The sequence below is a fragment of the Hyaena hyaena genome, unplaced genomic scaffold (assembly GCF_003009895.1).
Source record: "Hyaena hyaena isolate Hyena2069 unplaced genomic scaffold, ASM300989v1 scaffold_167, whole genome shotgun sequence".
Lineage (NCBI taxonomy): Eukaryota > Metazoa > Chordata > Mammalia > Carnivora > Hyaenidae > Hyaena > Hyaena hyaena.
Window position 1 is genome coordinate 2,104,030 of NW_024080798.1, and position 16,078 is coordinate 2,120,107.

At 43.6% G+C, this 16,078-nt stretch overlaps 1 pseudogene; it reads left to right on the forward strand.

The window, feature by feature from the left end:
* Nucleotides 1-216: 216 nt before the first annotated feature.
* Nucleotides 217-575, forward strand: LOC120236952 (annotated as a pseudogene).
* The last annotated feature ends 15,503 nt before the right edge of the window (nucleotides 576-16,078 follow it).

Here is a 16,078-nt window from a genome sequence, read left to right on the forward strand (position 1 = left end):
CATTTCCATCCACCTATGGAAAACATACTCCATGTCTTCTATATGCCTCTGGGCAGTCAGGTCAGTCTTGATGATGCAGAGACACATGATCCCTGATCTCAAGACCTTCAATCATGGACTCCTCAAGACATCTCATCAACCAACAGAAACTCACCCACGTTGAAAGGGTGACAGGACATAGAGGCTGTAGCAGGGGAACTCTGCCCATCTGCAAGAATGGCAAGTAGGTGGAAGCTAATTGCAGTGAGTGGAGAGGAGGACACGGTGACTGGCTTCCTGCCGCGTGGCACCAGGGAGCTTAACAAGAGCCGTCACCCTAATTCCCTGGTGGTGGAGAAGTATACAACCATCAGTGAGATCAAAGACACTTTCCAGCAGTTTCTAACTGAGATGACAACGGCATCATGTTCATCAACCAGTACATCACAGATATGGTGTGGTAATGTGCTGGATGCCCGCCAATGTGCCATGCCAGCTGTTCTTGAGATCTTGTCCAAGGAGCACCCCATGACACTGCCAAGGACTCCATGCTCTGCAGGGCCAGGGGCATGTTCACAGCCAAAGACCTGTACTAGGGCCCTCCCCACAGCCATGCAGCCTCTCCTCAGGCTTACCATCAGCCCTTCTCTAAATTTTGAGCCTCTATTTCCAATTCCCTGCCCCTTCCCACTCCACTGGGAGGCTAAGTATGATGCTTCTGGGTTGCTAGGGCTCTGCCATCCAAGTTAAGGCTGGTTAGGGAACAGGAAGCCTGTGTGTCTTCTCTCCACTAACTCTTCCCTGGGCTGTTAAACACGGTCATTGTTGATGTTAAATTAAGGTAACATCTTTGTTTCTCTACACACACACACATACATACACACACACACACACACACACACACACACACAAAAGGAGACAGAATGTAAAAAGGAGATAATTCCATATGATTATTTTTTTTTAATGTTTATTTACTTTTGAGAGACAGAGTACAAGTGTGGGAGGGGCAGAGAGAGAAGGAGACACAGAATCTGAAGCAGGCTCCAAGCTCTGAACTGTCAGCATAGAGCCTGACATGGGGTTCAAACTCACAAACTATGAGATCATGTCTTGAGCCAAAGTCAGACACTTAACTGACTGAGCCACCCAGGTGCTCCTTGGATTAACTGTTTCAAAGCTCTATCTCCAAACACATTCTGAGGTACTGGGGGTTAGGGCTTCTACATACAGATTTGAAAGGGGACACAATTTAGCCCACAATGCAAGGGGAGTGAATTTCAAACTCCGACTTGAAGGAATAGTAGGATTTAGTCAAGTCAGAAGCTGGGGAAGAGGGAAAACATTCTGCGCCAAGCTCATGCCTCACATCTTGGAACTGAGAGGAAGTCATGCACGCAGCACCCGGCCAGCACTTTGGGATGGCCAGAGCCTAAACGGGACATGCAGAGCAGTGTGATCAGAGGCTAAGCATGAGGAGGGACGGACGGTGGTGGTCCCTGCCATCCAAGTTATGGTTGGGACAAGGAGGCTCTTGGGAGAATTTTAAACAAGAGGCTGAGGATCAGATTTGCATTAACTCAATAGCTAAAGTCTGCCAATGGGAGCACGAACACATAGCACAAGCCCCTCCATAAGCCGCTGTAGACTGTTCATCTGTCACAGAGAGACATGAGGTGTGGTGGTGGTGAGCTAATCGTCCTTGAGTACCCTGGTGCAGTTAGGGAAGCTCTCTTCCTGTGGATGACCTTTTGTGATCCTGCCAACTGCAAGCTGGGAAAACCAGGGCTCAGAGAGGTGAAGGGAGTTGCCTGAGGAAGGTCACAAAGCTTAGCACGTGGTGAGCCTGGATCGGAACTCCAGCCTTTCGCGTCTTTGCTGCCGCCCTTTTGAGGAAATCAGCGTCCTTTCTGAGCGATGAACGGCATTCTCTAGCCTCTCTTCCAAGAAGCCCTGCAGCACATAGTTCTTCGTGGTCTACTCGACATCCTTGTTAAAATGCTCACTCTTTTAAGGAGGGAAAAAAGCTGTCATTTGAGAGGCATTTACTGCCATAATTACAGCCACCATTTGGTGAAGTTGAGTGAGAAAACCCCAGTGACTTAAAAGGCAAACCACCATATGCCACAATCTGTCAGGGGCCAGCATTTGACAGAAAACAGTCTGATGGAAACTTTTCCGTTGTATTTTCAAAAGAGACAGGCACATTACAGAGAACCACCCTAATGCATGGATAGAGTTTTCTCATTATTGGGTTGTGGTTTTCCAACCACTTTTATGTGCCATCTTCTCATCTCCCCCTGCCCCCACCCTATCCTTTATCAAACTCTTTGCCTCAAAGGGCTACAGCCTTCCTGAGCTCTCTGGGCATCACTAGCAAGATCACATTTCTTTCTTTTCATCGTTGTTATCTGGCCCTCTCTGATCCCTAGGACTGTTTTGCCTAAGACACAGACTAAGGAGCTTTTCTCATTATGCTCCAGTAACTTCTCCACCATACCAAAAAGGACCAGAAGAGGAAAGTGGTCATGTTTATCCCTGCCAGCTTCAGACTTAGCTGAGATTTCTATAGTGGCCAACTCCCTCCCGTTCCTTAGTCCTTGGGGCCCCATCTAGCCTTCTCAGGTTCTCAATGTCCCCAAGTCCTCTCTGCCTTGACTACAGTTTGTTTGACTGGACCACATGTTGAACCTGACATTTTGCATAATAAGTAATCTACACTACAAATCAATATCCTAAGAATTAGGATATAAGAATTAGACTAGTGCTTCTCAACCCAGGAGTGATTTTTGTTTCCCAGGGAACATTTGAAAATGTTTGGGAACATTTTTTGTTCATCACAACATGGAGGAAGGGATAAAGTGATGGGTGAAGGCCAGAATGCTGCTAAAAATTCTCCTACCGCACACAGGACAGCTCTCCTAAAAAAACCAGTTATCTGGCCCCAAATGTCAATAGTGCTGAAGTGGAGAAACTATGATCTAGACTACCACCAATACTTAAGATGTTATTCTATGCCAGGCCTTACAGTAGAAATAGGGATTCTGTGAGAAACATAGATTTTTGCCCCCTAAAAACTCAGTCTAGGAGGAGCTAGAACATTCTAATTTAGAATGTTCTCAGATACAAGTGACAAAATTCCCAAAGAAGGGCTTAAGGTAGTTGCAGTTTTCTCATGTAACAAAAATCTGAAGTAGACTGTTTTGGGATTGGTCAAGTGAACAGTTCAACAATGTCAGGTGTCCAGGTCAGCTTCTCTAGAACACTTTTCGCTTTCCCTTCATGGTGGCAAAATAGCTGTCACACGGCCATTCTTACCAGAGAGCCCTCAAGGCAGGATGGATGAAAGGCATAAGGGATCTCCTCTCATGTGTCCATTCTTGTGAGGGAGCAAAATTCTTTCCAGAAGCTCCCCAATGCCCAGTACCTTTTTTCTTGTATCCTTCATGTCAAAATTGGGACACCTGCCTGATTGAAACCCTGCAGGGAAAGATAAGAATGGGGTTACCAGGGGTGACTTAGACCAGGGGCTCAGCATACATTTTTGGTAAAGTACCATGTAGCAAGTATTTTAGGCTTTGTGTACAATATATGATCTGTGTTGCACATTCTTCTTTTAATTTTTATAACCTTTAAAAATGTTAAAACTATTCTTAGCTCATGGATGGCACTTTAAAAACAGGCCAGGGACCAGTTTGCTGATGCCTGGAAAAAGTGCTTTCCAATACCTTCACAAAGTCAGGATTCTATTAGCAAGGAGAGTGGGGATAATGGCTGTTGGTAGGCAGATAACTGTATCTGCCACAGAATAGTGCAAGTAAAATGTAATTATTTTTAATGCTTATTTATTTTTTGAGAGGGAGGGAAGAGACAGAGTGAGCATGCGATCAGGGGAAGGGCAGAGAGGGAGACACAGAATCCCAAGCAGATTCCAGGCTCTGAGCTGTCAGCACAGAGCCTGACGCGGACGCTTGAACCCATGAACTATGAGATCATGACTTGGGCCGAAGTCGGACGCTTAACCGACTGAGCCACTGAGGCGCCCCTAAAATGTAATTATAATACAGTGGTACGAGTGCTATGAGAATGTACACAAGACCCTGTGGGAGCCAGCTTCAAAGATGACCCTCAATGGTCCATGTCTCCTAGTATTCACACCCTTGTGTCAGCTTGGTTTGCTGCACTAATGCAAGTGATAGTGTATGACTTTAGAGGCTAAGTCATAAAAGACATGGTCATTTCTACCTTAGTCTCTTGGAGTGCCCATTGTGGCAGAAGCCAGAGCTACATTTTAAGATACTCAACTGTTGAGAGTCCCACATAGTGAGTTGAGGATTTCCACCCACCACCAGCATCAGCCTGCCTGCCATGTGATAAACCACCTTGTAAGTAGCCCCGGCCCCAGACAAGCCTCCAGTTGACTGAAGCTTCCTTCGGGTGATACCTGTACTGCAACCTCATGGTAGAGGCTGAGCCAGAACTTCTCAGCTGAGCTACTCCTGAATTCTGGACCCACAGGAACTGTTATATAGTACATATTTGTTTTAGGTCCCTTAGTCTGGGGCTGATTTATCATGCAGATGCAAACAAATACACAGGCATCTAAGAGCGGTGACCATGCCCTGGTCTTAAGACTCTTAGAGGGGCACCTGGGTGGCTCACTTGGTTGGGCATCTGAGCTGAAGCTCAGGTCATGATCTCACAGTTCGTGGTCAAGCCCTGCGTCGGGCTCTGTGCTGACAGCCTGAGCCTGGAGCCCACTTTGGATTCTGTGTCTTCCTCTCTCTCTGCTCCTCCCACTCTAGTGCTCTGTGTGTCTCTCTCTAAAAAAAAAATGAATAAACATTAAAAAAAAAGCTTCTTAGAATGGAATTTTCAAATATTATTGACACAGTAAAGTGTGTGTGGGAGGGGAGAGGAGGGGAGAATGCACCAAATGGGGATTTAGGAAACCTGGGACTTCCAGTTCATTTGGGAACTTGGGACAAATTGATTCACTTCTTTGGACAGCATAAGCAAATCCTGGGGAGGAAAGGATAAATGTCAGACAAATGAGAGAACGGTCAAAAGATTTTGATGCAAGGCTCAGTTCTATTTTCTCTTAGGTAGTAAATAACGTATCTTTCCCCCCATCCATCTTGAAAACAAAAATATAGGAAAGCCCATGGCAGCAGGAGAGGGTGGACAGGGTTGCAAGTGTCCGCCATCAGGAAAAGAGACTCTGCAGGGAGTAGTGGTTCAGAACCAAGGACAGTAGCCTTCATACCTTTACCGCTTCCCCCCACAGAACACTTAGGGCTTGCTATGCATTTTATGGCATCCATTCTTTGATATATAAAATTAGAAGAGTTGAATCATATGCTATTTAAACCTCAGCTCTAATCTGTAAATTCATGATTCCAGGTTATGTGCACTGCTTTCAAATCCCTGTCAAATCCCCTGCTCAGTTTCTCCCAATGGAGAAGGTCAGTCTCGTCTCTCAGATGGACATAGCATTAAAGGTGATATATTGAACTCACATCAATTTACCGAGGAAATGAGGACAAGCAAAGGGTGCTAATTTATTTCTCTTTATTCAGCTCACATTGACTGCTATTTGCGATCATTTGCCAAGCCCTGCAGGGGATAAAGGAGGGAAGTCACAGATTCTTTCTTCAAGAAGTCTGCAATCTAGAGGGGAAATGACAAGGACTCAAATAACTCTCCTTTCTGCATTTCTCCTTCCTCCTTATATATACACTGTGCTCATCTCCTTAAATAAGACTGACTCTCAGAGAATGATCTTATAACAGAAAATTTTGCTTTGATGTGGGTTTAACTCACTGTGTTACTGTGCACTTTAAACCTTATCTATCTTAAGGAATGGAATATTTAATCTTCTGTTAAAGAAATTTGCGGCTATCATTACCAGACATTTTTTTTTTAATTTGGTCACATCCACTGTTAAAATTTCTTAATCTGCAAAATGGAGCTAACAGTATTGACATTGACTATTTGCATCTTTTGTCTTAGCAAAGACAAAAGGAGCTTAGCACTCCTCCTCATTCCATTACTGAGATAGTGGCCCCAACTCTAATTCCATGTGGCTGTGGCTGTGGCTGTAGCTGGACTGTCAATGAAATCCACTGGCTGGCCCCTGGAGTAGCCTTAGCTCCACTGTTCATAGAGATTGGTTCAAGGGATGGGTACATGGCCAAAGCAGGGCCACTAAAAATCTCCGCAAGTGGTCTGACTTCTGCTTCTGGAATTCCAACCTACAAGGTTGATGTAAGCTTTAGCTGTTTGTACAAAGCCATTGATGCTGACATGCAGAACAAATGAAGCCAAGGAGCAAGAGAGAATGAGAGAGACTAATGAGAGAGGCTGGATGCAGCCAGGCCTGAATGTGGCATATTTTATAAAAGCCAACACATTCTCTTCTATGCTCATGCATGATTAAGATATGTTTCTTTCATTTATAGCCTACAAGAATCCTAACATGCTAACTAGAAGAGTTATTATGAGGAGCAAGTAAAATATTTGAAAGTCCTTTGTCAAACACAAAATATAAAAACTGCAGTAATGTTCTCTCTCTTTAATCTTGCCATACATTTCCAAATGCATAATAGATACTATTCCATTCAGTTCTGTCCTGCAGCCTTGATGTGGTGATGATGGGGCAAATCTTCAATTCTTCTTTCAATGATATTAAGCTAATGTGTTTCATTCAGTAAATTTCTCCATGAGCTAAATAATAACCTGAAAAGATCGCTATGCTCTTTCAATAGGGGTAAAAAATGCAGAAATCCTCAAAGTTCAGTGCAACCAGCTTCTGGCATTACTTTATAACAAGAACTTTAAGGGAATTATTGGTCCCTTGATGTTTTGCTTAAATTGCAGTGAAATGGCTGCTGCTCTGGGTGATAGAATTCTCCACCATCCACTGCCCTTGATTTTGTCTGCGCTAAGATGAATCCATCACAATGACATTCCTGAAATTCTGAGGCAGGGCAAAAACTTTGGCAGATGTTTTCTCTAATTAACTTCCTATTTATCTCCCTCTCTCTCCTATGGAGGGCACAGGCTCTTTAGAAAAATCTTTTTTTTTTTTAATTTTTTTTTAATGTTTTATTTATTTCTAGGAGAGAGAGAGAGACAGCGTGAGCAGGGGAGGGTCAGAGAGAGAGGGAGTCACAGACTGAAACAGGCTCCAGGCTCAGAGATGGCAGTCAGCACAGAGCCCGACGCGGGGCTCGAACCCACGAACCGCGAGATCATGACCCAAGCGAAAGTTGGACGCTTAACCGACTAAGCCACCCAGGCGCCCCTAGAAAAATCTTTAAAAAAATTTTTTAAACATTTATTTATTTTTGAGAGACAGAGTGTGAGCAGGGGAGGGCAGAGAGACAGGGAGACACAGAATGTGAAGCAAGCTGCAGGCTTCAGGCTCTGAGCTGTCAGCCCAGAGCCCAATGTGGGGCTTGAACTCATGAACCATGAGATCATGACCTGAGCTGAAGTAGGACACTTAACAGACAGAGCCACCCAGTTGCCCCTAGAAAAATCTTAACCTTGGGGCACCTGGGTGGCTCAGTTGGCTAATCATCCGACTTTGGCTCAGGTCATGATCTCACGGTTCATGGGTTCAAGCCCCACGTCATATTCTGTGCTGACAGCTCAGAACCTGGAGCCTGCTTTGGATTCTGTGTTTTCCTCTGTCTCTGCCCCTCCCTCACTCATGCTCTGTCTCTCTATCTCTCAAAAATAAATAAACATTGAAAAAAAGAAAAAGAAAAACCTTACTTAACCTTTCCAAAGTAACTGCAGGAGATCCTTTTGGAGCTTTGACTTATAGTTAGAACTGTTAATTAGTTTTATTTTTGCCCCCAAACTGGAAATTTCCCTGCTGGAAACATGGGACTTGGCCTTTTCTCTAAAAGTAGGTACATATTTGGAATGTAATTTAGACATGTTGAAGATTTGAGGGTTGAAGTAAAAGTAGGCGCTGAGGTGTGGTCTCAGAGGTTGATGGATCTGATCATCCCCCCCAGTAGAGGTGGTTTGGAGCCCCCCAGAAGCCGTCTAGCTCAGCAATTCCTAAAACTTGACCTGTAGCCCATAGATCCTCCTGATATGGTGTTCAATCATTGAGAAAAATGCTGGTTTCCTAGATTTTTATGATTACACACAGAGTCTCTTCCTAAAAACCTATTTGTTACTAAGTAGTTATTGATGCTTATTCAAATTTGACACCTGAAATCTAGATTTAGTGCACTATCATGGTTGCTGAAGCCTCAAATTCAGTGTTTACTGACCATGTGCCAACTGCCCTGGTCCTGTCTCTATTCCTCCTTATTCCAGTAAGACCAACTTCATGACCTACTTTGGGCCTTTGGACTTTCTTTTTTTTTTTTTTTTTAAATATTTTTATTTATTTCTAGGAGAGAGAGAGAGACAGCGTGAGCAGGGAAGGGTCAGAGAGAGAGGGAGTCACAGACTGAAACAGGCTCCAGGCTCCGAGCTGGCAGTCAGCACAGAGCCCGACGCGGGGCTCGAACCCACGAACCGCGAGGTCATGACCCAAGCGAAAGTCGGACGCTTAACCGACTAAGCCACCCAGGCGCCCCTGGCCTTTGGACTTTCTATTTCCTCTGCCTTGGAAGGCAGCTTCTTAATTTTTCACACAGTTGGCTCCATCTTGGCAGGTATCAGCCCCAATGACTCCTCAGGGATGTCTTCCCTGCTCACCTCATTAAAATAGCCACCCACGAGTCACTCCTGGTTACCTTATTTCGTTTCATACATTGCTTTTTATGTTTATTGTCAGTCTCATCCCTGGAATTTCCCTGAGAACAAGGGCCTTGTTCCTCTTGTTCACATCTATATCACCTTCCTCTCGTTCACATCTATATCACCAGCTTCTAGAAACTATGCCCAAATGCATTATGGACACTCCATAAGTATTTGCTGAATGAAAAATGTGATTTTGATGCAAGTTTACATAGTAGTAAGCAGATATTAGATTCCTTCTGGACACTGGGAGGAGGTGGCATAGGTGGCATATGGTGGTTTTTGCTGCACTACTTATTTATGTGTTTGTTTATTTATTTATAAGTAATCTCTACACCCACGGTGGGGCTTGAATTCACAACCCCAAGAACACTCTCCACTGCCTAAGGCCAGCCAGGTGCCCTGACTGCAGGTTCTTTAAAAGGTTTAGAGTCACTAATCAAGAAGGGCTCCTCACCTGGAATTCAGAGATGGGGTCCAGAGGCCTGTGAAACCTCTGAAATTTTATACACATTTCTCTGGGAAGAAAGGCAGTCATGTTCATGTTCCCAGGGGGATGCGCAGCACTGGCTGAGGCTTACTTGCCAGTGATCTAGACTGGGTCCACCGCACTTTTGCTGCACCCAAGCATACACCTGCGCAAATAGCAGTTCTGCCTTTCCAGCTCAGACATTCTGCGTTCAGCCTCCGAGCAAGTTGCAAATTGAGTACTTTTATTTGCTTTTATGGACTTTAAAAAATATATTTTTTAATTGTTTAATGTCTATTTTTGATTGAGATAGAGACAGACAGACAGAGCATGAGTGGGGGAGGGGCAGAGAGAGAGACACACACAGAATCCGAAGTAGGCTTCAAGTTCTGAGCTGCTAGCAGAGTCCAACATGGGGCTGGAACCCACAAACCATGAGATCATGAGAAGATCATTTAGAGAGAGACAGAGACAGCAGAGTGCAGGAGGGGCAGAGAGAGAGGGAGAAGAGAGAAAATCCCAAGCAGGCTCTGCCCTGCCAGTTTGAGCCCAACTCAGGGGGTCGGGTGAGGGGGGCTTGAACTCATGAAATGACAAGATCATGAACTGAGCCGAAACCAAGAGTCAGATGCTTAAAGGACTGAACCACTCAGGTGCCCCTACCTTTACGGGCTTTAAAAAATTGATTGTATATGAAAGAAATACTTAAAACTACCCAAGTTCCAGGGGTACTGGGGTGGCTCAGTGGGTTAAGTGTCCCACTCTTGATTTCGGCTGGGGTCATGATCTCACGGTTCGTGAGTCTAGCTCTCCTTTGGCTCTGCACTGACCGCACAGAGCCTGCTTGGGATTCTCGGTCTCCCTCTCAGCACCTCCCGTCAAAATAAATAAATACACTTAAAAATTTTTTTAAATATACTACTGAAGTTCCTAATAACTTTGTGAACAGATGTGCAAAAATAAGCAGAAAACATGTATTGAAAATTCTGATAATTTCCTTGTTGCCTCAAATTGTCTATGCTTTTATACCACACTTCAACATAGTTTGCTTCTACTATCAGTCTTGTGGATGTCTAGGATTTCAGGCTCTGGAGTCAGATATACTTCTGTTCAAATGCTGACCCAAGCACTCTGTGTCATCATGTACAGCTTACTCTTCAGTTTTAGCATCACAAAATGGCACACTAGCCTTATAGAATTGGGATGGGGGTATTATATGCCCAGCACCATTCTAGCTACTCTATACACATTAGCTCAGCAAGATAAGATGAGATAAGATAAGATAAGATAAGATAAGATAAGATAAGATAAGTATTTGTCCTAAGAATCTGTAAGGTAGGTCATTTAAAAATCATTGCCACTTTATAGACTGGGAGACTGAGGTACAGAGGAGGTAAGGAACTTGACCAAAGACAAACACACCCCTATTAAATGTCCTATACACATACAATCCCGCAGTGCCTGACACATAGTGGACATGTCATACGCTCTCTGGAGTTGCTGCAATGACTATAAATGGGAAGATGAATGTGGTACATGGAGCCCAGCACAGAGCAAGCATTTAATAGACATTGCTGTTTCCTTGAAATCCATCCTCTTTGCTGGGAGTCACTGGCAGCAGAACTACCCAACATGTAGCCCAGTCCCTCAAGATATTATGAGTATTTAGTTTTTGTGGACCACAGTGTAGTATGGGTAAACTGAACTTGAGCTGCAAAGTGTTTGTAAAACACTTCTCTGTCCTTGGTGATAAGTGCCACATGCAGCCCAAAGTGTGATGTGCAGCGTTCAGGGCAGTGGCTGCAAAGGCCTCCCATCTGGTTGTGTGGCATGATTTTGATTATGGTCTGGCTGTGTGTTTCAGTCCAGTTCTCCAGGCATCCCTGCAATTACTTGGTTTATCTAATATTCTTGTAATAAATGTTACCCCACCTTATTTTTGTTCACCATGTTCTATTGCTTGTAACCCAGGACCCTTGAGAGTTTCACTGCATTTGTTATTCAGACATTTACAGAGCTGCTGCTATGTGACAGGCACTGGGTACAGCAAGAGCCACAAAGAAATGTTCCTGCTCTCAAGGAGCTTGTGTGAAAATAGCCTTAGCCTTGCTTTCCTTCTTTCGTGCATGTGGTCATTCTGCTGGTAAAATAGCCCCAGCTCCTTCAATCTTTCCTAGGTGACAAGTTTTCATTCTATCACCATCCTGGCCCCCGTCCCTGATGCTCTGTAGGTTGACAAAGTATTTGTGAGGGATCTTCCATAGCAAGTGCCAGAAACTCAATCAAATTGGATTAAGTAAAAAAAAATATATATATATACATACATACATATACACACATACATATATACATATATATACACATATACACACATACACACATATATATAACACACATATATACACACATATGTGTGTGTGTGTATGTGTGTGTGTGTATATGTGTGTATATGTGTACATATATATATATATATATTCAGGAAACTGAAAATTCCAGGGTGAATTAACTTCAGACTGGTCAGTGACTCTGTACTGATATTAATTGTCTCTGTTTTGGAGGCTAGAAGTTCCAGAAGAAGTTGTGGTCAGGGTTGGATTGTTTCCCTCTAAGACTGTGAGAGAGAAAGTGTTCCATGCCTCTTTCCTAGCTTCTGGTGGTTTGCTGACTCTCTCTGGCATTCCTTGAAATGAGCCTGCTTAAAATACTAAGTAGCAGAGAACAGACAGTATGCCCCCATTCAGTATTCCATAAAATGAGACTTATTTAACTCTTCCATGATAGAAGGCTCCTCCTTAGAAAACTCAGGGTCTCCTCAGACTCCTCATCAGGAATAGGCAATAGTTCCAGAAGCAGCACCTAAGTTACGGAGCCCAGAGCACTCACACCTCCCCACTTTAGCATTTATATCCACATTTCCATTTTGAACCAAACTTTCTGGAAGCTCACTCACTCTTGTGACAAGGCTCTCACAAGAAAAGACACTGTGCCTTGAGCACTTATTAATATTCATCATTATTTCTAAATGAAGACCAAAATGAGATGATGTTGTCAGGCTTATAAAAATGCATTGTAAGAAGTCACCAAATACTGCTATGCAGAGGATACCACCTCAAGCTTTAAAGATATACTCAGTACTGGGGCACCAGAGTGGCTCAGTTGGTAAAGAGTCCGACTCTTGATTTCAGCTCAGATCATGAGCTCATGGATCTGTGCTGACAGCAAGGACCCTGCTTAGGATTCTCTCTCTCCCCTCTCTCTGCCCCTCCCCCTACATGTGTATTCTCTTTCTCTCTCTGAAAATAAATAAATAAACGTTAAAAAAAATAGAGTCAATACATTCAAGTCTACGTAGAATCACACTTTAGTTAATCCAGAAAGGGGGGAGAATTGCATGTGGGTTTATGTGTTAAATGGGGCACAATGGATACACTGAGCATAAAGATTATTTGCAAATCTGGCTTTTGAATCATAATAGATCTGGTTGGATTCATAGCTCCAGCCCTTTCACTCTCTAGGCAGGTAAAGAACAGCCTCAAGCTGCGGTTTCCTCATCTGCAATATGGAAATAGATACGCCTCCCTTATAAGGTAGTTCTGAGGATTAGATAGGTTAATCTATGAAATCATATGGCTGAGCACCTCTCTGTAGAAAACACTCAGCAAAATGGCAACCAGTGTGAAGTTAAAAAAAAAAAGCAACCTTTTCCTTTAATAATTAGAAAACCATAAGTGCACTTGATCCTTTGGCTTGAATATGATGCTTAGATAAATGGAAACTATGAAAAACCACACCTAGAGAATTGTTTTTAATCTTTTAAAAATTTTTAAAAAATATTTATTTTTGAGAGAACGAGAGAAAGAGCGTGAGTGGCAGAGGGGCTGAGAGAGAGGGAGACATGGAATCTGAAGCAGGCTCCAGGCTCTGAGCTGTCAGCATGGAGTCTGACACGGGACTGGAACTGCGAGATCATGACCTGAGCCAAAGTTGGACCCATAACCGACTGAGACACTCAGGCACCCTGAATTGTTTTTGATCTTGAAAGAGGTACCCTATCACATTGCAAAAGGAGTGTTTTGTTGTATATTTAGTCTGCAGTAGACGAGTAAGTTTTGCCTCTAAGTAACTATTTTGAAATCCATCTATGTATACATACAGTGCAGAGTTCTTTAAGAAAAAAACTGGAGCAAATATTCTGGCATCTTCCATGGAAACTGAGAAAAGTGTTGAGATGTTACATAAGCATAAAGGACGAAGGAGGCCGGACACTGTTATAGCCAGAAGGGGAAGAACAGAGGGAATTTGTGGATGGTGGCGTCCTTTACAAGTGACAGTCCTGGTTGCCTACACTACACTGCTGTAATATAAATTCAGAGGACGTCTTGGAGCCTAGTAAATCAAAAATACATTTGAACCTTATTGATTAAATAAAAAAATCAAATCAGTCTTCTTCTGAAACCTATTTGTAGTTATAGGATATTACCTGAATTTTGAGACCATTGAGGGAAAAAATGCCAACTAAAAACAGGGTGTCAGAATTTAGAAGGTCTTAGACTTTTGTATTTTCCTGACTCACCTTTCCAAAGTCTAACATCACATTAACCTAACCAATAAAGTAAGTGTTATCAAGGGATAGGAATCAAAGGATACTTTATATTGTCCTTTATCTTAAGGATCCCTCATAATTTTGGAGGAGCTGATGAAGGTTTCAGTTTTGGTTGCCTTAATTGAGGAGGAGTAAAAGGTGATGAGATGGGGGGAAAGGGAAGATGCTAAGAAATCTACCCCCCTTACTCCATGAAGCATCAAAGGGAAGAGGTGTCTGATCTCTTTTTATACCAGATAATTGACCCTATTATTCTCATGATTAATGACCTGAGATCTGTTTCTAGCCCTATAATTTTGTAATTCCAAGAATAAAGTGTCTCTTTAGCTATCAAGGCAATTAAGGTAAGGATCACACTCAGGCAAAAGTGAGATTATGGCCAAAGTCATCCAGATAATTACTATAATCCTCTGCTTCCTTTTAGCTTGGAAACCCGGTATGTTTAATTAAAGGAAAGGCCCTTGGGTGCCTGGGTAGCTCAGCCGTGGAGCATCTGACTCTTGGTTTTAGCTCAGGTTGTGATCTCACGGTTTGTGAGTTCGAGTCCTACATGGGGCTCCACACTGACGGTGCTGAACCTGCTTGGGATTCTCTCCCTCTCTCTCTCTCTCTCTCCCTCTAAAAATAGTAAATAAATAAGCTAGGAAAGAAGGAAGGAGGGAGTGAGGGAAGGAAGGAAGAGAAAGACAAAAGAAAGAAAGAAAGGCCCTCTTGAGTGAGCAAATGGATGGTTAGTTGGGCTCACTGAGAATGGCAGATATACTGGGTACCACAGCAAATGTTAGCTGATATGGTCTCTGCCCCACAGAATTTGGAAAGTGCTGACGGAGCTGGACTGAACACAGTAGAGAGTCTTAAAGGTTTGGGCGATCTTAGTGATAATGACAAGTAACAAGAAGGTTCTGAAGAAAGAAGTTATTCCTAAAACCACTGGAATCCATTGCCTTTGCATGTAAGGAGAAACACAGTGGCTGCCTAGCAAAATTGTTAAGACACAGAAAATTCTGTCCAGCAACAATTTACAACTCTGCTTAGTTTTACCTTCTTTCCTTTGGAGCTACTCTCTTTCCTTGCAAACATCTCTTCTCCCCTCCAACGCACCCTAAATTCCTGCTTTTACCTTTTGCCTTAGGAGGAACCTATGCTATGGCCCCTTCTTTCTCAGATGAACCAATCCTCTGTCCTAGGATTGCCCAGGGGACAGGAACATTGGGGTACTAGATGGTGTCTAAACCCCCTCAGGTTATGGACTGATCCCCTGAAGAGTAATGCTAAGGAAAGCTGGCATTTTAGGCACAAGGTGGGGTCCACAGTTCCCAATACATTTCCTGGGTATCTACTATGTGCTAGAGTTTCACAGCTGTGGCCTCTTCCCTTCAACTGTAGTCTGGTACAGGCCAGTGACAAAACTGTGGTTGACTTTGTCACATTACAGGACAGCAGTTTTCTCATTCTAAGCATAGGGAGGAAAGTGGAGAAGACAGGTGGTCTGGACAATTGATGTTTTGGGTTGCCTTCTGGCTATGGGAGATGGGTGACTTCAATGATGGTGACCGCTCCTGTGGAATTTTCTGACAGAGACAACTCTTGAGAAATGGAAAACCTGCTTTTCCTGTCACTTGCGGAATTTGAGGAAGCAGGCCAAGCCCGTTCTGTGTAGTCGGATTGGATTCTCATGTGTAAGAAAGAAAGATGCCTGCCAATAGCTCTGGTGTAGCCAATATAGCCCCAGCGGGAGGCCAACAGTTCTGGGTGAGCTCAGATCCCCAGCTGGCCACACCCCACTCAAGTGTGCACTGTGTACCCTTCTTTTCTACTTTGGAGCCTTTTCTGATGCCCTCATGGCCCGTGGATGGTACAGCCCAAAACCGTGGGTGAGGCTAATGCCCTGGGGGTCATCTTCATCCAATGGGGCAGTGGAGCTTATAGATGACTCTTCCAGCTGGCCTTCCTTTTAGGCAGACAATTCTGGACAGCATTTCATGTGCTTTTCATGTGGTGGAATTGAGCCCCTGATGTCTCCTTCCCACCAATGGGAGTTTCAGTAATGCACAGTTTTACCGGCTTTCTGACCTCCCATGCTTCCTTACTCTTTGCTTCCTGGTTTTCTTCCAGTAGATTAATTTCACTCAAGTCCTTGTGTTAGGGGTTCCCCGAGAAAGAAATCAAGGGAGTGGCATTTTCTAATAATACTCTGTGTAGTGTTGGGGCTGTAGGTATCCGTCAATTACTTGGACTTTAATTAGAGTTATGATATGTCT